Genomic DNA, 22,121 nt, shown 5'->3' with positions numbered 1-22,121 from the left:
TGCCCCCTACAAGGTCATTAATAAATATGTTAAAAAGAAGAGGGCCCAATACTGACCCCTGTGGTACCCCACTGCTAACCGCAACCCAGTCCGAGTGTGCTCCATTAATAACCACCCTTTGTTTCCTATTCCTGAGCCAGCTCTCAACCCACTTACACATATTTTCCCCTATCCCCATTATTCTCATTTTATGTATCAACCTTTTGTGTGGCACCGTATCAAAAGCTTTTGAAAAGTCCATATACACTACATTCACTGGGTTCCCTTGGTCCAATCCGGAACTTACCTCTTCATAGAAACTGATCAAATTAGTCTGACATGAACGGTTCCTAGTAAACCCGTGCTGATACTGGGTCATGAGGTTATTCCTCTTCAGATACTCCAGTATAGCATCCCTTAGAATGCCCTCCAGGATTTTACCCACAGTAGAGGTTAAGCTTACTGGCCTATAATTTCCGAGTTCAGTTTTTGTCCCCTTTTTGAATATTGGCACCACATTTGCTGTACGCCAGTCCTGTGGTACAGACCCTGTTATTATGGAGTCTTTAAAGATTAAAAATAATGGTCTATCAATGACTGTACTTAATTCCTGCAGTACTCGGGGGTGTATCCCATCCAGGCCCGGAGATTTGTCAATTTTAGTGATTTTTAGACGCCGCCGCACTTCCTGCTGGGTTAAGCAGGTGACATTTAATTGGGAATTTTTATCACTAGTCATTTTGTCTGCCATGGGATTTTCTTGTGTAAATACTGATGAAAAAAAGTCATTTAGCATATTGGCTTTTTCCTCATCCTCATCCACCATTTCACCCAGACTATTTTTAAGGGGGCCAACACTATCATTTTTTAGGTTCTTACTATTTATGTAGTTAAAGAATATTTTAGGATTATTTTTACTCTCTCTGGCAATGAGTCTCTCTGTCTCAATCTTTGCTGCCTTGATTTGCTTTTTACAGAATTTATTTAATTTTTTGTATTTATTTAATTTTTAATTTTATTAATGCCTCCTCACTACTTACTTCCTTTAATTCTCTAAATGCTTTCTTTTTGTCACTTATTGTGCCCCTTACAGCTCTATTTAGCCATATTGGTTTCCTCCTATTTCTAGTATGTTTATTCCCATACGGTATTTACTGTGCACAGGTCCTATCCAGGATGCTAATAAATGTCTCCCATTTTCTTTGTGTATTTTTGTGTCTCAGGATATCGTCCCAGTTAATTGCACCAAGATCCTCTCTCATCCGTTGGAAATTTGCCCTCCTGAAGTTTAGTGTCCTTGTAACCCCTCTATTACACATCTTTTTAAAGGATGCATGAAAAATTATTTTATGATCGCTATTACCCAACTGACCCCCAACCCTTATATTTGCTATGCGGTCTGGCCTGTTGGTTAATATTAGGTCTTGCAGTGTCCCCTTCTTGTTGGGTCCTGAACCAGTTGTGAAAAGTAATTGTCTCTCATAGTTGTCAAAAACTGATTACCTTTGCTGGAACTGCAGGTTTCTGTTCCCCAATCTATTTCAGGGTAGTTGAAGTCCCCCATAATAATGACTTCTCCTTGAGTCGCAGCTTCATCTATTTGCTTTACGAGGATATTCTCCATTGCTTCCATTATTTTTGGAGATTTATAACAAACCCCTATCAGTAATTTATTATTTTTTCCCCCTCCCCTTATCTCCACCCACAGGGATTCTACATTTTCATTAAATTCACCTATATTATCACGCCGGATGGGTTTTAAGGATGATTTTACATATAGACACACCCCTCACCCTCGCTTATCTGTACGGTCATTTCTGAACAGGCTATAGCCCTGCAAGTTAACAGCCCAGTCACGGCTCTCATCCAGCCACGTTTCAGATATCCCCACCATGTCATAATTATGCTCCAACAACATTAGTTCTAATTCGTCCATTTTGTTGGCGAGGATTCTGGCATTAGAATACATGCACTTGATGTTCCTCTCTGTACCTCTATTTCTTAAATTATTAACTGTTCTAACCCCACCCCCCATGCCACTGCCACTCCCAACTTCCTTATTTGTGCCAAGGTCTCTATCTGCACTATCTTCCCCTCCTATAAAATGAATACCCTCCCCCCAATTCCTAGTTTAAACACTCTTCCTACCTTCTAGCCATTTTCTCCCCCAGCACAGCTGCACCTTCCCCATTGAGATGCAGCCCGTCCCTAGCGTAGAGCCTGTAGTCAACTGAGAAGTCGGCCCAGTTCTGCAGGAACCCAAACCCCTCCTTCCTACACCAATTCTTGAGCCACTTATTAACCTCCCTAATCTCCCATTGTCTCTCTGGCGTGGCACGTGGTACAGGCAGTATTTCGGAAAATACCACGTTGGAGGTCCTTGTGCGATCCGATCAAAAGTTGTGCCGCACACGACCAACTTATATACTCATATGCATGAGCCCTTAGGCTAAGTTCACACATTTGTGTGTTACAATCAGAGAGATATTAACCTTTTTTTAATTTCAGGTGTCATCCTCGTTGCATTCTAATTGCTCCGATGTGTGTAGAAGTGTGCTTGCTTCCAGGCCAATAAAAACACCTTTAGAAGAGCACGTTTTTCCCAAATTTATCACTAAAATCACAAAGCAACAGATCCAGGAGGCAAAATAGAAGCAAATGTGAAGACTAGTGTTGAGCGATACCTTCCGATATCGGAAAGTATCGGTATCGGTTTGGATCGGCCGATATTCAAAAAATATCGGATATCGCCGATACCGATACCCGATCCCAAAGCAAGTCAATGGGACCAAAATATCGGAATTAAAATAAACCCTTTCTTTCCTTGTAGGTTCATTCTACATGAAGGAAAACAACTAAGAATAATGTAGGATGTATGGGGGAGGTGGCGGAGACATTAAAGGCAATGAGGATTAGTCCAATCAAATAGAATAGCATGATTTTTTTTTTTTTTAAAGACGTTCGGATTGAAAAAGATATTGACTATGTAAATTTTTTTTATTTTGTCAGATATTGATGTTTCACTATTCCACGACCTTCCCCTTCTTTTTTTTCCTTTTCCCACACTTTCATCTTCATCATCATCAGCATCTTTGACATCAACTTCTTCACCTTATTCATCTTCTTCTTCATCTTCTACCTATATTTTTTTTTTATTACATTCTTCATATTCATTTTCTTCAACTATTATTATTCTTCCTATTCTACATATTCTTTTTATTCCACTGTTATTATTCTTCCTATTCTACTTCTTCATCATATTCTCATTTGTGACAGGCATTCCCGTAGTTGTTATCTATAAAAGTTGGAAGATTACACCTTCCGTTCTGCCAGTCACAAAAGTTACATTTGTCCGCGTTCAGTTTGGCCTGCAGCATCAGGCTTTATCCAGGGGCACCACGAGGAGGAACGGACTCACCCCCATACACTGCTTAGTCTTCTTCTGCATATAATTTAGATAATATCTTTTGCTCTGATATTAAGTCTTATGCTTAATGTTCTTCTGCTCTTTGTTCTGCAGCCTCTTGTTCTTCTGCTTCTCGGTCTTCCATGTTGTCGTCTCCAGGGTCGTCGTCTCCAGTGTCGTCATCTCCGCCGTCGTCGTCTCAGCCGTCGTCGTCTCCGCCGTCGTCGTCTCCGCCGTCGTCATCGTCGTCATCGGGGTGGTCTTCCGGGTCGTCGTCATCGGGGTGGTCTTCCGGGTCGTCGACGTTAGGGTCTTCAACTTGGAAATGTAGCAGAAGGTACAAGAAGGCTGAGAAAATGCCAAGAACCAGCTGATGGAACTGGAACTCGGATGGCTACCCGAAGGTTCAAGAGCCTATGGAACTACCGAGGACCAGCTGACGTTACTGGAACCCGGTTACTAAGCAGGAGGTACCCGTGCTAAAAAGCACTACCAAGGACCGCCTGACGTTGGCGGAACTCGGATACCCAGAAGGAGGCACCTAAGCCAAAGGCTCTGCCCGGAACCAGCTGACGTTACTGGAACCAGGATGGGGAGCAGAAGGTACAAGAGCAAAAGACACTGCCGAGAACCAGCTGACGGTACTGGAACCCGGATGGGTAGCCGAAGGTCCAAGAGCCAATGGAACTACCGAGGACCAGCTGACGTTACTGGAACCCGGTTACTAAGCAGGAGGTACCCATGCCTGAAAGCACTACCAAGGACCACCTGACGTTGGTGGAACTTGGATACCCAGAAGGAGGCACCTAAGCCAAAGGCTCTGCCCGGAACCAGCTGACGGTACTGGAACCAGGATGGGGAGCAGAAGGTACAAGAGCAAAAGACACTGCCGAGAACCAGCTGACGGTGCTGGAACCAGGTGGTGGACCCGAAGGCCCACAGGAGAGGAGAGAACAGCTAGGCCGCGAGGCAGCCGCAGTTACCGAACCCCAACAGTCCTACAGGGGGAGCTGGGCCTACTGGCACTACAGAACCAGCCTTGACTACCAGTTCACGCAGCCCACATAGGAAGCTCCTAAACTGGAGGCACCCTGGAGTTGGCTAACTCGACCGCACCACGACGGGGCAAGCATAGGCGTCTCAGTGAAGTTGACACAACCCGGAAACAGCTGACGGTGCTGAAACCAGGCTTGGCACGAGGGAGTACCTGTGACAAGAACACTGCCGAGAACCAGCTGGCGGTGCTGGAACCCGGATGCGTTGCCCCAGTGTGCAAGAGCCAATGGCACGACCGAGGACCAGCTGACGGTGCTGGAACCCGGTTACTAAGCTGTAGGTGCCCGCGCTTAAAAGCACTACCAAGGACCGCCTGGCGTTGGCGGAACTCGGATACCCAGGAGGAGGCACCTAAGCCAAAGGCTCGGCCCGGAACCAGCTGACGGTGCTGGAACCAGGTGGTGGACCCCAAGGCCCACAGGAGAGGAGAGAACAGCTAGGCCGCGAGGCAGCCGCAGTTACCGAACCCCAACAGTCCTACAGGGGGAGCTGGGCCTACTGGCACTACAGAACCAGCCTTGACTACCAGTTCACGCAGCCCACATAGGAAGCTCCTAAACTGGAGGCACCCTGGAGTTGGCTAACCCGACCGCACCACGACGAGGCAAGCATAGGTGTCTCAGTGAGCTTGACACAACCCGGAAACAGCTGACGGTGCTGAAACCAGGCTTGGCACGAGGGAGTACCTGTGACAAGAACACTGCCGAGAACCAGCTGGCGGTGCTGGAACCCGGATGCGTTGCCCCAGTGTGCAAGAGCCAATGGCACGACCGAGGACCAGCTGACGGTGCTGGAACCCGGTTACTAAGCTGTAGGTGCCCGCGCTTAAAAGCACTACCAAGGACCGCCTGGCGTTGGCGGAACTCGGATACCCAGGAGGAGGCACCTAAGCCAAAGGCTCGGCCCGGAACCAGCTGACGGTGCTGGAACCAGGTGGTGGACCCCAAGGCCCACAGGAGAGGAGAGAACAGCTAGGCCGCGAGGCAGCCGCAGTTACCGAACCCCAACAGTCCTACAGGGGGAGCTGGGCCTACTGGCACTACAGAACCAGCCTTGACTACCAGTTCACGCAGCCCACATAGGAAGCTCCTAAACTGGAGGCACCCTGGAGTTGGCTAACCCGACCGCACCACGACGAGGCAAGCATAGGTGTCTCAGTGAGCTTGACACAACCCGGAAACAGCTGACGGTGCTGAAACCAGGTTTGGCACGAGGGAGTACCTGTGACAAAAACACTGCCGAGAACCAGCTGGCGGTGCTGGAACCCGGATGCGTTGCCCCAGTGTGCAAGAGCCAATGGCACGACCGAGGACTAGCTGACGGTGCTGGAACCCGGTTACTAAGCTGTAGGTGCCCGCGCTTAAAAGCACTACCAAGGACCGCCTGGTGTTGGCGGAACTCGGATACCCAGGAGGAGGCACCTAAGCCAAAGGCTCGGCCCGGAACCAGCTGACGGTGCTGGAACCAGGTGGTGGACCCCAAGGCCCACAGGAGAGGAGAGAACAGCTAGGCCGCGAGGCAGCCGCAGTTACCGAACCCCAACAGTCCTACAGGGGGAGCTGGGCCTACTGGCACTACAGAACCAGCCTTGACTACCAGTTCACGCAGCCCACATAGGAAGCTCCTAAACTGGAGGCACCCTGGAGTTGGCTAACCCGACCGCACCACGACGAGGCAAGCATAGGTGTCTCAATGAGCTTGACACAACCCGGAAACAGCTGACGGTGCTGAAACCAGGCTTGGCACGAGGGAGTACCTGTGACAAGAACACTGCCGAGAACCAGCTGGCGGTGCTGGAACCCGGATGCGTTGCCCCAGTGTGCAAGAGCCAATGGCACGACCGAGGACCAGCTGACGGTGCTGGAACCCGGTTACTAAGCTGTAGGTGCCCGCGCTTAAAAGCACTACCAAGGACCGCCTGGCGTTGGCGGAACTCGGATACCCAGGAGGAGGCACCTAAGCCAAAGGCTCGGCCCGGAACCAGCTGACGGTGCTGGAACCAGGTGGTGGACCCCAAGGCCCACAGGAGAGGAGAGAACAGCTAGGCCGCGAGGCAGCCGCAGTTACCGAACCCCAACAGTCCTACAGGGGGAGCTGGGCCTACTGGCACTACAGAACCAGCCTTGACTACCAGTTCACGCAGCCCACATAGGAAGCTCCTAAACTGGAGGCACCCTGGAGTTGGCTAACCCGACCGCACCACGACGAGGCAAGCATAGGTGTCTCAGTGAGCTTGACACAACCCGGAAACAGCTGACGGTGCTGAAACCAGGCTTGGCACGAGGGAGTACCTGTGACAAGAACACTGCCGAGAACCAGCTGGCGGTGCTGGAACCCGGATGCGTTGCCCCAGTGTGCAAGAGCCAATGGCACGACCGAGGACCAGCTGACGGTGCTGGAACCCGGTTACTAAGCTGTAGGTGCCCGCGCTTAAAAGCACTACCAAGGACCGCCTGGCGTTGGCGGAACTCGGATACCCAGGAGGAGGCACCTAAGCCAAAGGCTCGGCCCGGAACCAGCTGACGGTGCTGGAACCAGGTGGTGGACCCCAAGGCCCACAGGAGAGGAGAGAACAGCTAGGCCGCGAGGCAGCCGCAGTTACCGAACCCCAACAGTCCTACAGGGGGAGCTGGGCCTACTGGCACTACAGAACCAGCCTTGACTACCAGTTCACACAGCCCACATAGGAAGCTCCTAAACTGGAGGCACCCTGGAGTTGGCTAACCCGACCGCACCACGACGAGGCAAGCATAGGTGTCTCAGTGAGCTTGACACAACCCGGAAACAGCTGACGGTGCTGAAACCAGGTTTGGCACGAGGGAGTACCTGTCACAAAAACACTGCCGAGAACCAGCTGGCGGTGCTGGAACCCGGATGCGTTGCCCCAGTGTGCAAGAGCCAATGGCACGACCGAGGACTAGCTGACGGTGCTGGAACCCGGTTACTAAGCTGTAGGTGCCCGCGCTTAAAAGCACTACCAAGGACCGCCTGGCGTTGGCGGAACTCGGATACCCAGGAGGAGGCACCTAAGCCAAAGGCTCGGCCCGGAACCAGCTGACGGTGCTGGAACCAGGTGGTGGACCCCAAGGCCCACAGGAGAGGAGAGAACAGCTAGGCCGCGAGGCAGCCGCAGTTACCGAACCCCAACAGTCCTACAGGGGGAGCTGGGCCTACTGGCACTACAGAACCAGCCTTGACTACCAGTTCACGCAGCCCACATAGGAAGCTCCTAAACTGGAGGCACCCTGGAGTTGGCTAACCCGACCGCACCACGACGAGGCAAGCATAGGTGTCTCAGTGAGCTTGACACAACCCGGAAACAGCTGACGGTGCTGAAACCAGGCTTGGCACGAGGGAGTACCTGTGACAAGAACACTGCCGAGAACCAGCTGGCGGTGCTGGAACCCGGATGCGTTGCCCCAGTGTGCAAGAGCCAATGGCACGACCGAGGACAAGCTGACGGTGCTGGAACCCGGTTACTAAGCTGTAGGTGCCCGCGCTTAAAAGCACTACCAAGGACCGCCTGGCGTTGGCGGAACTCAGATACCCAGGAGGAGGCACCTAAGCCAAAGGCTCGGCCCGGAACCAGCTGACGGTGCTGGAACCAGGTGGTGGACCCCAAGGCCCACAGGAGAGGAGAGAACAGCTAGGCCGCGAGGCAGCCGCAGTTACCGAACCCCAACAGTCCTACAGGGGGAGCTGGGCCTACTGGCACTACAGAACCAGCCTTGACTACCAGTTCACGCAGCCCACATAGGAAGCTCCTAAACTGGAGGCACCCTGGAGTTGGCTAACCCGACCGCACCACGACGAGGCAAGCATAGGTGTCTCAGTGAGCTTGACACAACCCGGAAACAGCTGACGGTGCTGAAACCAGGTTTGGCACGAGGGAGTACCTGTGACAAGAACACTGCCGAGAACCAGCTGGCGGTGCTGGAACCCGGATGCGTTGCCCCAGTGTGCAAGAGCCAATGGCACAACCGAGGACCAGCTGACGGTGCTGGAACCCGGTTACTAAGCTGTAGGTGCCCGCGCTTAAAAGCACTACCAAGGACCGCCTGGCGTTGGCGGAACTCGGATACCCAGGAGGAGGCACCTAAGCCAAAGGCTCGGCCCGGAACCAGCTGACGGTGCTGGAACCAGGTGGTGGACCCCAAGGCCCACAGGAGAGGAGAGAACAGCTAGGCCGCGAGGCAGCCGCAGTTACCGAACCCCAACAGTCCTACAGGGGGAGCTGGGCCTACTGGCACTACAGAACCAGCCTTGACTACCAGTTCACGCAGCCCACATAGGAAGCTCCTAAACTGGAGGCACCCTGGAGTTGGCTAACTCGACCGCACCACGACGGGGCAAGCATAGGCGTCTCAGTGAAGTTGACACAACCCGGAAACAGCTGACGGTGCTGAAACCAGGCTTGGCACGAGGGAGTACCTGTGACAAGAACACTGCCGAGAACCAGCTGGCGGTGCTGGAACCCGGATGCGTTGCCTTGCCTATTAAAGATTGTCTTCCTAGAGCCCCAACTAGCGGTGTTGGAGCAAAGGGTAAGCAGGGGGAGATGAGTGTAGGCCGAAGCCTGCACTGGAGGCAGCTTTGTGTCTGCGTTGCGTTTGCAGGACACTTTGCCGGCTACACACTGGGGGAACAGCTGGCGTTGCTGAACCCCACTAACACAATGGCGTGTGTTTTTCTCTGTGCAGCTAGCACTTGCGGGCAAAAACTAGCGATGTTAGAGCCCGTGTTGAAGCAGGAGGAGGAGGAGAGGAGCAGAGTGTAGGCCGAAGCCTAGTTGAACCAATTTCAAAGGAAACCTTTAACCCCCCCTCAGGTGTTACAAAGTACAAGAGACACACCTTGTGCAGTATTAATGCTGCACAAGTGAAAGGTTGCTCTATTAATTTGTCTACTTGCACACACTGAATGAAAGACATACACAATTTACCCCATTCTACAGTCAAACTGTAGTGGATGCGTGACTTGGTTTTTGATGAGACGCAGCACAGGTGTCCAAAATAACGCCTTGGTGCTTGGCGCAGCTTCCTGAGCGTTGTTATTTGCTGTACAGGAGTCTGCGCTCTTGTGTTATCCCTTGGCAATGCCCTGTTAGCGCTGCCCATCTTATGACATCATTTCATGTTGGCCGGTGCGGTTAACGATGGCCATAAATCCCAGACCCACAGTGTCTTTTCATAAAGCCACACTGCGGTGCTGGGATTCGTGGCCTTGAGCAGTAAATATTTTGGCCGCTCACACACGTCCTTACACCTGCTTCAGACTGGGCGGCCTCTGCTGATCCCTTCTCGCATGCCGCGGCCATGAGGCTGCACAGTCTGAAGAAGGCGGAAGGGGATGAGTTAAGACAGGCGAAGATATGCACTGCTCGTGCCCATCAATCACACCCTCGCAGTCAAACTAATTAAGACAACGAGGAGCATTTTATTCAGGCAGGGCGGACGAACAGGCGCAAGTAGCCAACCAATGATGTCAGAAGACGGGAAGCGCTACCAAGGGGGGTGCTGCGTATCATTAGAAAGGAAAGTCACACCTCAGGGACAGTGGAATGGTCTCAAAGAGACACATTTTGTACGTGTTGAGTTCCACGTGGGCAAGGAGAAAACATCAGCCACCTTGTACAAATGCAGCAGTACTGCTGTACAAGGTGGCTGTTATACATAGAAACACCTGTGGGTGGGGGGCAGGCTCCCTTCAATTTCAGTTCATGTGCCTGCGTGGCGTTTGCAGGTCACGTTGCAAGCTACACAGCAGGGGAACAGCTGGCGTTGCTGAACCCCACTAACACATTGGCTGGTGTTTTTCTCTGTGCAGCTAGCATTTCCGGGCAAAAACTAGCTGTGTTTGAGCCCAGGGTCAGCAGGAGGAGGAGGAGAGGAGCAAAGTGTAGGCCGAAGCCTGCACTGGTGGCAGCTTTTGGTTGGTTGTGCCAGCGTGGCTTGTGCTGGACACGATGCCGGCTACACAGCGGGGGAACAGCTGGCGGTGCTGAACCCCACTAACACATTGGCTGGTGTTTTTCTCTGTGCAGCTAGCATTTCCGGGCAAAAACTAGCGGTGTTTGAGCCCAGGGTCAGCAGGAGGAGGAGGAGAGGAGCAAAGTGTAGGCCGAAGCCTGCACTGGTGGCAGCTTTTGGTCGGTTGTGCCAGCGTGGCTTGTGCTGGACACGATGCCGGCTACACAGCGGGGGAACAGCTGGCGTTGCTGAACCCCACTAACACATTGGCTGATGTTTTTCTCTGTGCAGCTAGCATTTCCGGGCAAAAACTAGCGTTGTTAGAGCCCAGGGTCAGCAGGAGGAGGAGAGGAGCAGAGTGTAGGCCGAAGCCTAGTTGAACCAATTTCAAAGGTTACCTTTAACCCCCCCCTCAGGTGTTACAAAGTACAAGAGCCACTCCTTCTGCAGCATTAATGCTGCACAAGTAAAAGGTTGCTCTATTAATTTGTCTACTTGCACAAGCTGAATGCAACACGTAGACTATTTAGCCCATTATACTGTTAATCAGTAGTGGAGGCGTGACTTGTCTTTTTAAAGAAAAGCAGCACAGGTGTCGAAAACAACACCTTTTTGCATGGGCGCAGCTTCCTGAGCGTTGTTAGTTGCTGTACAGGAGTCTGCGCTCTTGTGATCCTTTGGCCATGCGCTGTGAGCGCTTCCTGTCTTATGACCTCATTTCATGTTGGCTGTTGCGGTTAGCGATGGACATGAATCCCAGACCCACAGTGTGTTTTTAAAAAATCACACTGCGGTGCTGGGATTCGTGCCCTGGTGCACTAAATATGTTTGCCGCTCACACATGTCCTTACACCTGCTTCAGACTGGGCGGCCTCATCTGATCCCTTATCGCCTGCCGCGGCCATGAGGACACCCAGTCTGAAGAAGGCGGAAGGAGATGAGTGAACACAGGCAAACATATGCACTGCACATGCCCATCAATCACACCCTCGCTGTCCAAAAAAATAAGACACCGAGGGGCGTTGTTTCCAGCAGGGGAGATGCACAGGCGCAGCCAGCTAACCAATAATGTCAAAAGACGGGCAGCGCTAACAAGGGTGGTGCTGCGTGTCATTACAAAGGAAAGTCACACCTCAGGGACATTGTAATGGTCTCTAATGAGACACATTTTGTACGTGTTGAGTTCCACGTGGGCAAGGAGAAAAAGTCAGCCACCTTGTACAAATGCAGCAGTACTGCTGTACAAGGTGGCTGTTATACATAGAAACACCTGTGGTTGGGGGGCAGGCTCCCTTCAATTTCAGTTCATGTGCCTGCGTGGCGTTTGCAGGTCACGTTGCAAGCTACACAGCAGGGGAACAGCTGGCGTTGCTGAACCCCACTGACACATTGACTGGTGTTTTTCTCTGTGCAGATTGCATGTCCGGGCAAAAACTAGCGGTGTTAGAGCCCAGGGTCAGCAGGAGGAGGAGGAGAGGAGCAAAGTGTAGGCCGAAGCCTGCACTGGTGGCAGCTTTTGGTCGGTTGTGCCAGCGTGGCTTGTGCTGGACACGATGCCGGCTACACAGCGGGGGAACAGCTGGCGGTGCTGAACCCCACTAACACATTGGCTGGTGTTTTTCTCTGTGCAGCTAGCATTTCCGGGCAAAAACTAGCGTTGTTAGAGCCCAGGGTCAGCAGGAGGAGGAGAGGAGCAGAGTGTAGGCCGAAGCCTAGTTGAACCAATTTCAAAGGTTACCTTTAACCCCCCCTCAGGTGTTGCAAGGTACAAGAGCCACTCCTTCTGCAGCATTAATGCTGCACAAGTAAAAGGTTGCTCTATTAATTTGTCTACTTGCACAAGCTGAATGCAACACGTACACTATTTAGCCCATTATACTGTTAAACAGTAGTGGAGGCGTGACTTGTCTTTTTAAAGAAAAGCAGCACAGGTGTCGAAAACAACACCTTTTTGCATGGGCGAAGCTTCCTGAGCGTTGTTAGTTGCTGTACAGGAGTCTGCGCTCTTGTGATCCTTTGGCCATGCGCTGTGAGCGCTTCCTGTCTTATGACCTCATTTCATGTTGGCCGTTGCGGTTAGCGATGGACATGAATCCCAGACCCACAGTGTGTTTTTAAAAAATCACACTGCGGTGCTGGGATTTGTGCCCTGGTGCACTAAATATGTTTGCCGCTCATACATGTCCTTACACCTGCTTCAGACTGGGCGGCCTCATCTGATCCCTTATCGCCTGCCGCGGCCATGAGGACACCCAGTCTGAAGAAGGCAGAAGGAGATGAGTGAACACAGGCAAACATATGCACTGCACATGCCCATCAATCACACCCTCGCTGTCCAAAAAAATAAGACACCGAGGGGCGTTGTTTCCAGCAGGGGAGATGCACAGGCGCAGCCAGCTAACCAATGATGTCAAAAGACGGGCAGCGCTAACAAGGGTGGTGCTGCGTGTCATTACAAAGGAAAGTCACACCTCAGGGACATTGTAATGGTCTCTAATGAGACACATTTTGTACGTGTTGAGTTCCACGTGGGCAAGGAGAAAAAGTCAGCCACCTTGTACAAATGCAGCAGTACTGCTGTACAAGGTGGCTGTTATACATAGAAACACCTGGGGGGGTGGGGGGCAGGCTCCCTTCAATTTCAGTTCATGTGCCTGTGTGGCGTTTGCAGGTCACGTTGCAAGCTACACAGCAGGGGAACAGCTGGCGTTGCTGAACCCCACTGACACATTGACTGGTGTTTTTCTCTGTGCAGATTGCATGTCCGGGCAAAAACTAGCGGTGTTAGAGCCCAGGGTCAGCAGGAGGAGGAGGAGAGGAGCAAAGTGTAGGCCGAAGCCTGCACTGGTGGCAGCTTTTGGTCGGTTGTGCCAGCGTGGCTTGTGCTGGACACGATGCCGGCTACACAGCGGGGGAACAGCTGGCGGTGCTGAACCCCACTAACACATTGGCTGGTGTTTTTCTCTGTGCAGCTAGCATTTCCGGGCAAAAACTAGCGGTGTTTGAGCCCAGGGTCAGCAGGAGGAGGAGGAGAGGAGCAAAGTGTAGGCCGAAGCCTGCACTGGTGGCAGCTTTTGGTCGGTTGTGCCAGCGTGGCTTGTGCTGGACACGATGCCGGCTACACAGCGGGGGAACAGCTGGCGGTGCTGAACCCCACTAACACATTGGCTGGTGTTTTTCTCTGTGCAGCTAGCATTTCCGGGCAAAAACTAGCGGTGTTTGAGCCCAGGGTCAGCAGGAGGAGTAGAGGAGCAGAGTGTAACATAGTAACATAGTAACATAGTAACATAGTTAGTAAGGCCGAAAAAAGACATTTGTCCATCCAGTTCAGCCTATATTCCATCATAATAAATACCCAGATCTACGTCCTTCTACAGAACCTAATAATTGTATGATACAATATTGTTCTGCTCCAGGAAGACATCCAGGCCTCTCTTGAACCCCTCGACTGAGTTCGCCATCACCACCTCCTCAGGCAAGCAATTCCAGATTCTCACTGCCCTAACAGTAAAGAATCCTCTTCTATGTTGGTGGAAAAACCTTCTCTCCTCCAGACGCAAAGAATGCCCCCTTGTGCCCATCACCTTCCTTGGTATAAACAGATCCTCAGCGAGATATTTGTATTGTCCCCTTATATACTTATACATGGTTATTACATAGTAACATAGTAACATAGTAACATAGTTAGTAAGGCCGAAAAAAGACATTTGTCCATCCAGTTCAGCCTATATTCCGTCATAATAAATCCCCAGATCTACGTCCTTTTACAGAACCTAATAATTGTATGATACAATATTGTTCTGCTCCAGGAAGACATCCAGGCCTCTCTTGAACCCCTCGACTGAGTTCGCCATCACCACCTCCTCAGGCAAGCAATTCCAGATTCTCACTGCCCTAACAGTAAAGAATCCTCTTCTATGTTGGTGGAAAAACCTTCTCTCCTCCAGACGCAAAGAATGCCCCCTTGTGCCCGTCACCTTCCTTGGTATAAACAGATCCTCAGCGAGATATTTGTATTGTCCCCTTATATACTTATACACGGTTATTAGATCGCCCCTCAGTCGTCTTTTTTCTAGACTAAATAATCCTAATTTCGCTAATCTATCTGGGTATTGTAGTTCTCCCATCCCCTTTATTAATTTTGTTGCCCTCCTTTGTACTCTCTCTAGTTCCATTATATCCTTCCTGAGCACCGGTGCCCAAAACTGGACACAGTACTCCATGTGCGGTCTAACTAGGGATTTGTACAGAGGCAGTATAATGCTCTCATCATGTGTATCCAGACCTCTTTTAATGCACCCCATGATCCTGTTTGCCTTGGCAGCTGCTGCCTGGCACTGGCTGCTCCAGGTAAGTTTATCATTAACTAGGATCCCCAAGTCCTTCTCCCTGTCAGATTTACCCAGTGGTTTCCCGTTCAGTGTGTAATGGTGATATTGATTCCTTCTTCCCATGTGTATAACCTTACATTTATGATTATTAAACCTCATCTGCCACCTTTCAGCCCAAGTTTCCAACTTATCCAGATCCATCTGTAGCAGAATACTATCTTCTCTTGTATTAACTGCTTTACATAGTTTTGTATCATCTGCAAATATCGATATTTTACTGTGTAAACCTTCTACCAGATCATTAATGAATATGTTGAAGAGAACAGGTCCCAATACTGACCCCTGCGGTACCCCACTGGTCACAGCGACCCAGTTAGAGACTATACCATTTATAACCACCCTCTGCTTTCTATCACTAAGCCAGTTACTAACCCATTTACACACATTTTCCCCCAGACCAAGCATTCTCATTTTGTGTACCAACCTCTTGTGCGGCACGGTATCAAACGCTTTGGAAAAATCGAGATATACCACGTCCAATGACTTACCGTGGTCCAGCCTATAGCTTACCTCTTCATAAAAACTGATTAGATTGGTTTGACAGGAGCGATTTCTCATAAACCCATGCTGATATGGAGTTAAACAGTTATTCTCATTGAGATAATCCAGAATAACATCCCTCAGAAACCCTTCAAATATTTTACCAACAATAGAGGTTAGACTTACTGGCCTATAATTTCCAGGTTCACTTTTAGAGCCCTTTTTGAATATTGGCACCACATTTGCTATGCGCCAGTCCTGCGGAACAGACCCTGTCGCTATAGAGTCCCTAAAAATAAGAAATAATGGTTTATCTATTACATTACTTAGTTCCCTTAGTACTCGTGGGTGTATGCCATCCGGACCCGGAGATTTATCTATTTTAATCTTATTTAGCCGGTTTCGCACCTCTTCTTGGGTTAGATTGGTGACCCTTAATATAGGGTTTTCATTGTTTCTTGGGATTTCACCTAGCATTTCATTTTCCACCGTGAATACCGTGGAGAAGAAGGTGTTTAATATGTTAGCTTTTTCCTCGTCATCTACAACCATTCTTTCCTCACTATTTTTTAAGGGGCCTACATTTTCAGTTTTCATTCTTTTACTATTGATATAGTTGAAGAACAGTTTGGGATTAGTTTTACTCTCCTTAGCAATGTGCTTCTCTGTTTCCTTTTTGGCAGCTTTAATTAGTTTTTTAGATAAAGTATTTTTCTCCCTATAGTTTTTTAGAGCTTCAATGGTGCCATCCTGCTTTAGTAGTGCAAATGCTTTCTTTTTACTGTTAATTGCCTGTCTTACTTCTTTGTTTAGCCACATTGGGTTTTTCCTATTTCTAGTCCTTTTATTCCCACAAGGTATAAACCGCTTACACTGCCTATTTAGGATGTTCTTAAACATTTCCCATTTATTATCTGTATTCTCATTTCTGAGGATATTGTCCCAGTCTACCAGATTAAGGGCATCTCTAAGCTGGTCAAACTTTGCCTTCCTAAAGTTCAGTGTTTTTGTGACTCCCTGACAAGTCCCCCTAGTGAAAGACAGGTGAAACTGTACAATATTGTGGTCGCTATTTCCTAGATGCCCAACCACCTGCAGATTTGTTATTCTGTCAGGTCTATTAGATAGTATTAGGTCTAAAAGTGCTGCTCCTCTGGTTGGATTCTGCACCAATTGTGAAAGATAATTTTTCTTGGTTATTAGCAGAAACCTGTTGCCTTTATGGGTTTCACAGGTTTCTGTTTCCCAGTTAATATCCGGGTAGTTAAAGTCCCCCATAACCAGGACCTCATTATGGGTTGCAGCTTCATCTATCTGCTTTAGAAGTAGACTTTCCATGCTTTCTGTTATATTTGGGGGTTTGTAACAGACCCCAATGAGAATTTTGTTACCATTTTTCCCTCCATGAATTTCAACCCATATGGACTCGACATCTTCATTCCCTTCGCTAATATCCTCCCTTAAAGTGGACTTTAGACAAGACTTTACATAGAGACAAACCCCTCCTCCTCTCCGATTTTTACGATCCTTTCTAAACAGACTGTAACCCTGTAAGTTAACTGCCCAGTCATAGCTTTCATCTAACCATGTCTCGGTTATTCCCACTATGTCAAAGTTACCTGTAGATATTTCTGCTTCTAGTTCTTCCATCTTGTTTGTCAGGCTTCTGGCGTTTGCGAGCATGCAGTTTAGAGGATTTTGTTTTGTTCCAATCTCCTCACTGTGGATTGTTTTAGAAATGTTCTTACCTCCCTTCTGAGTATGTTTTCCTGGGTCGTCTTTGTACGAGTCTAATGTTTTTCTTCCCGTCCCCTCTTCTTCTAGTTTAACGCCCTCCTGATGAGTGTAGCGAGTCTTCTGGCGAATGTGTGTTTCCCAGGTTTGTTGAGGTGTAGTCCGTCTCTGGCGAGGAGTCCATCATACCAGTAATTCACACCGTGGTCCAGGAATCCAAATCCTTGTTGTCTGCACCATCGTCTTAGCCAGTTGTTTGCATCAAGGATCCTGTTCCATCTCCTGGTGCCATGCCCATCTACTGGAAGGATAGAAGAAAAAACTACCTGTGCATCCAGTTCCTTTACTTTCTTCCCCAACTCTTCAAAGTCCTTGCAGATTGTCGGTAGGTCCTTCCTTGCCGTGTCATTGGTGCCAACATGTATCAGAAGAAATGGGTGGACGTCCTTGGAGCTGAAGAGCTTTGGTATCCTATCGGTCACATCCTTGATCATCGCACCTGGAAGGCAGCATACTTCTCTTGCAGTTATGTCCGGTCTGCAGATGGCTGCTTCTGTGCCTCTCAGTAGTGAGTCTCCCACCACCACCACTCTTCGTTGCTTCTTGGCTGTACTTTTTGCTGTCACTTGTTGCTGTGTGCCCTTTTCTTTTTTGCTTGCTGGTATTGCTTCATTCTTAGGTGTGCCATCTTCATCCTCTACAAAGATTTGATATCGGTTCTTCAGTTGTGTGGTTGGTGATTTCTCCATGGTCTTCTTGCTTCTTTTGGTCACATGCTTCCACTCATCTGCTTTTGGAGGTTCTCTGACACTTTTTGCACCTTCTGTGACCAGTAGAGATGCTTCTGTTCTGTCTAGAAAGTCTTCATTCTCTTTGATGAGTTTCAAAGTTGCTATTCTTTCTTCCAGACCCCGCACCTTTTCTTCTAAAAGGGCCACTAGTCTACACTTCTGACAGGTGAAATTGGATTCTTCTTCTGGTCGATCTGTGAACATGTAGCACATGCTGCAGCTCACCATGTAGGTTGTCACATCTGCCATGTTGCTCCTAGATCCTGCTGACTTGCTGTGTGTTTTCCTTCTTGTGTAATCTACTCAGCCAAGCTCTCTTGCAATAATGTCCTACAGGCAAAAAGGTTTGGTGATGCTTTCGAAGCAGCTGGTCCCGGCTGTACCCAACGATCTTCTAGCTTAGGGAGACTTCGCTTCTCCCAGAAGGCACCTGGAATATGCAAATTAGCCTCCTGAAGCTTGAATCCCTGGTTTGGTGATGCTTTCGAAGCAGCTGGTCCCGGCTGTACCCAACAGTTATTAGATCGCCCCTCAGTCGTCTTTTTTCTAGACTAAATAATCCTAATTTCGCTAATCTATCTGGGTATTGTAGTTCTCCCATCCCCTTTATTAATTTTGTTGCCCTCCTTTGTACTCTCTCTAGTTCCATTATATCCTTCCTGAGCACCGGTGCCCAAAACTGGACACAGTACTCCATGTGCGGTCTAACTAGGGATTTGTACAGAGGCAGTATAATGCTCTCATCATGTGTATCCAGACCTCTTTTAATGCACCCCATGATCCTGTTTGCCTTGGCAGCTGCTGCCTGGCACTGGCTGCTCCAGGTAAGTTTATCATTAACTAGGATCCCCAAGTCCTTCTCCCTGTCAGATTTACCCAGTGGTTTCCCGTTCAGTGTGTAATGGTGATATTGATTCCCTCTTCCCATGTGTATAACCATGTGTAGGCCGAAGCCTAGTTGAACCAATTTCAAAGGTTACCTTTAACCCCCCCCCTCAGGTGTTGCAAGGTACAAGAGCCACACCTTGAACAGCATTAATGATGCACAAGTCAAAGGTTGCTCTATTTAATTTTGCTCCTTGCACACGCTGAATTAAACACGTACACTATTTAGCCCATTATACTGTCAAACAGTAGTGGAGGCGTGACTACTAGTCTTTTTAAAGTGACGCAGCACAGGTGTACAAATTTACACCTAGGTGCTGTGCGCAGATTCCTTACCGTTGTTATTTGCAGTACAGGAAACTGCGCTCTTGTGTTATCCCTTGGCAATACCCTGTTAGTGCAGGCCGTCTCATGACCTCATTTCATGTTGGCCGGTGCGGTTAACGATGGCCATAAATCCCAGACCCACAGTGGCTTTTCCTAAAGTCACACTGCGGTGCTGGGATTCGTGGCCTTGTGCAGTAAATATGTTCGCCGCTCACACATGTCCTTACACCTGCTTCAGACTGGGCGGCCTCAGCTGATCCCTTATCGCATGCCGCGGCCATGAGGCCGCACAGTCAGAAGAAGGCGGAAGGAGGGGAGTGAAGACAGGGGAACATATGCACTGCTCGTGCCCATCAATCACACCCTCGCAGTCAAAATATATGAGACAACGGGGGGCGTTGTGTCGGGCAGGGGGGACGCACAGGCACAGCCAGCCAACCAATGATGTCAGGAGACGGGCAGCGCTAACAATGGGGTTGCTGCGTGTCATTAAAAAGGAAAGTCACACCTCAGGGACATTGTAATGGTCTGTAATGAGACACATTTTGTACTTGTTGAGTTCCACGTGTGCAAGGAGAAAAAGTCAGCCACCTTGTACAAATGCAGCAGTACTGCTGTACAAGGTGGCTGTTATACATAGAAACACCTGGGGGGGTGGGGGGCAGGCTCCCTTCAATTTCAGTTCATGTGCCTACGTGGCGTTTGCAGGACACGTTGCCAGCTACACAGCAGGGGAACAGCTGGCGGTGCTGAACCCCACTAACACATTGGCTGGTGTTTTTCTCTGTGCAGCTAGCATGTCCGGGCAGAAACTGGCGTTGTTTGAGCCCAGGGTCAGCAGGAGGAGGAGAGGAGCAAAGTGTAGGCCGAAGCCTGCACTGGTGGCAGCTTTTGGTCAGTTGTGCCAGCGTGGCTTGTGCTGGACACGATGCCGACTACACAGCAGAGGAACAGCTGGCGGTGCTGAACCCCACTAACACATTGGCTGGTGTTTTTCTCTGTGCAGCTAGCATGTCCGGGCAGAAACTGGCGTTGTTTGAGCCCAGGGTCAGCAGGAGGAGGAGAGGAGCAAAGTGTAGGCCGAAGCCTGCACTGGTGGCAGCTTTTGTTCTGTTGTGCCAGCGTGGCTTGTGCTGGACACGTTGCCGACTACACAGCAGGGGAACAGCTGGCGTTGCTGAACCCCACTAACACATTGGCTGGTGTTTTTCTCTGTGCAGCTAGCATTTCCGGGCAAAAACTAGCGGTGTTTGAGCCCAGGGTCAGCAGGAGGAGTAGAGGAGCAGAGTGTAGGCCGAAGCCTAGTTGAACCAATTTTAAAGGTTACCTTTAACCCCCCCCTCAGGTGTTGCAAGGTACAAGAGCCACACCTTGAACAGCATTAATGATGCACAAGTCAAAGGTTGCTCTATTTAATTTTGCTCCTTGCACACGCTGAATTAAACACGTACACTATTTAGCCCATTATACTGTCAAACAGTAGTGGAGGCGTGACTACTAGTCTTTTTAAGGAAACGCAGCACAGGTGTACAAATTTACACCTAGGTGCTGTGCGCAGATTCCTTACCGTTGTTATTTGCAGTACAGGAAACTGCGCTCTTGTGTTATCCCTTGGCAATACCCTGTTAGTGCAGGCCGTCTCATGACCTCATTTCATGTTGGCCGGTGCGGTTAACGATGGCCATAAATCCCAGACCCACAGTGGCTTTTCCTAAAGTCACACTGCGGTGCTGGGATTCGTGGCCTTGTGCAGTAAATATGTTCGCCACTCACACATGTCCTTACACCTGCTTCAGACTGGGCGGCCTCAGCTGATCCCTTATCGCATGCTGCGGCCATGAGGCCGCACAGTCAGAAGAAGGCGGAAGGAGGGGAGTGAAAACAGGGGAACATATGCACTGCTCGTGCCCATCAATCACACCCTCGCAGTCAAAATATATGAGACAACGGGGGGCGTTGTGTCGGGCAGGGGGGACGCACAGGCACAGCCAGCCAACCAATGATGTCAGGAGACGGGCAGCGCTAACAATGGGGGTGCTGCGTGTCATTAAAAAGGAAAGTCACACCTCAGGGACATTGTAATGGTCTGTAATGAGACACATTTTGTACTTGTTGAGTTCCACGTGTGGAAGGAGAAAAAGTCAGCCACCTTGTACAAATGCAGCAGTACTGCTGTACAAGGTGGCTGTTATACATAGAAACACCTGGGGGGGTGGGGGGCAGGCTCCCTTCAATTTCAGTTCATGTTCCTGCGTGGCGTTTGCAGGAAACGTTGCCAGCTACACAGCAGGGGAACAGCTGGCGGTGCTGAACCCCACTAACACATTGGCTGGTGTTTTTCTCTGTGCAGCTAGCATGTCCGGGCAGAAACTGGCGTTGTTTGAGCCCAGGGTCAGCAGGAGGAGGAGAGGAGCAAAGTGTAGGCCGAAGCCTGCACTGGTGGCAGCTTTTGTTCTGTTGTGCCAGCGTGGCTTGTGCTGGACACGTTGCCGACTACACAGCAGGGGAACAGCTGGCGTTGCTGAACCCCACTAACACATTGGCTGGTGTTTTTCTCTGTGCAGCTAGCATTTCCGGGCAAAAACTAGCGGTGTTTGAGCCCAGGGTCAGCAGGAGGAGTAGAGGAGCAGAGTGTAGGCCGAAGCCTAGTTGAACCAATTTCAAAGGTTACCTTTAACCCCCCTCAGGTGTTGCAAGGTACAAGAGCCACACCTTGAACAGCATTAATGCTGCACAAGTAAAAGGTTGCTCTATTTGTTTTGCTCCTTGCACACGCTGACTAAAACACGTACACTATTTAGCCCATTATACTGTCAAACAGTTGTGGAGGCGTGACTTGTCTTTTTAACGAGATGCAGCACAGGTGTCAAAATTTGCACCTAGGTACTGGGCGCAGATTCCTGAGCGTTGTTATTTGCTGTACAGGAGTCTGCGCTATTGTGATCCCTTGGCCATGCGCTGTGAGCGCTTCCTGTCTTCTGACCTCATTTCATGTCGGCCGTTGCGGTTAGCGATGGACATGAATCCCAGACCCACAGTGTGTTTTCAAAAAATCACACTGCGTGGCTGGGATTCGTGGCCTTGTGCAGTAAATAGGTTTGCC

This window comes from Ranitomeya imitator, chromosome 4, assembly GCF_032444005.1.
Source record: "Ranitomeya imitator isolate aRanImi1 chromosome 4, aRanImi1.pri, whole genome shotgun sequence".
Classification (NCBI taxonomy): domain Eukaryota; kingdom Metazoa; phylum Chordata; class Amphibia; order Anura; family Dendrobatidae; genus Ranitomeya; species Ranitomeya imitator.
This window is presented reverse-complemented; position numbering follows the sequence as displayed.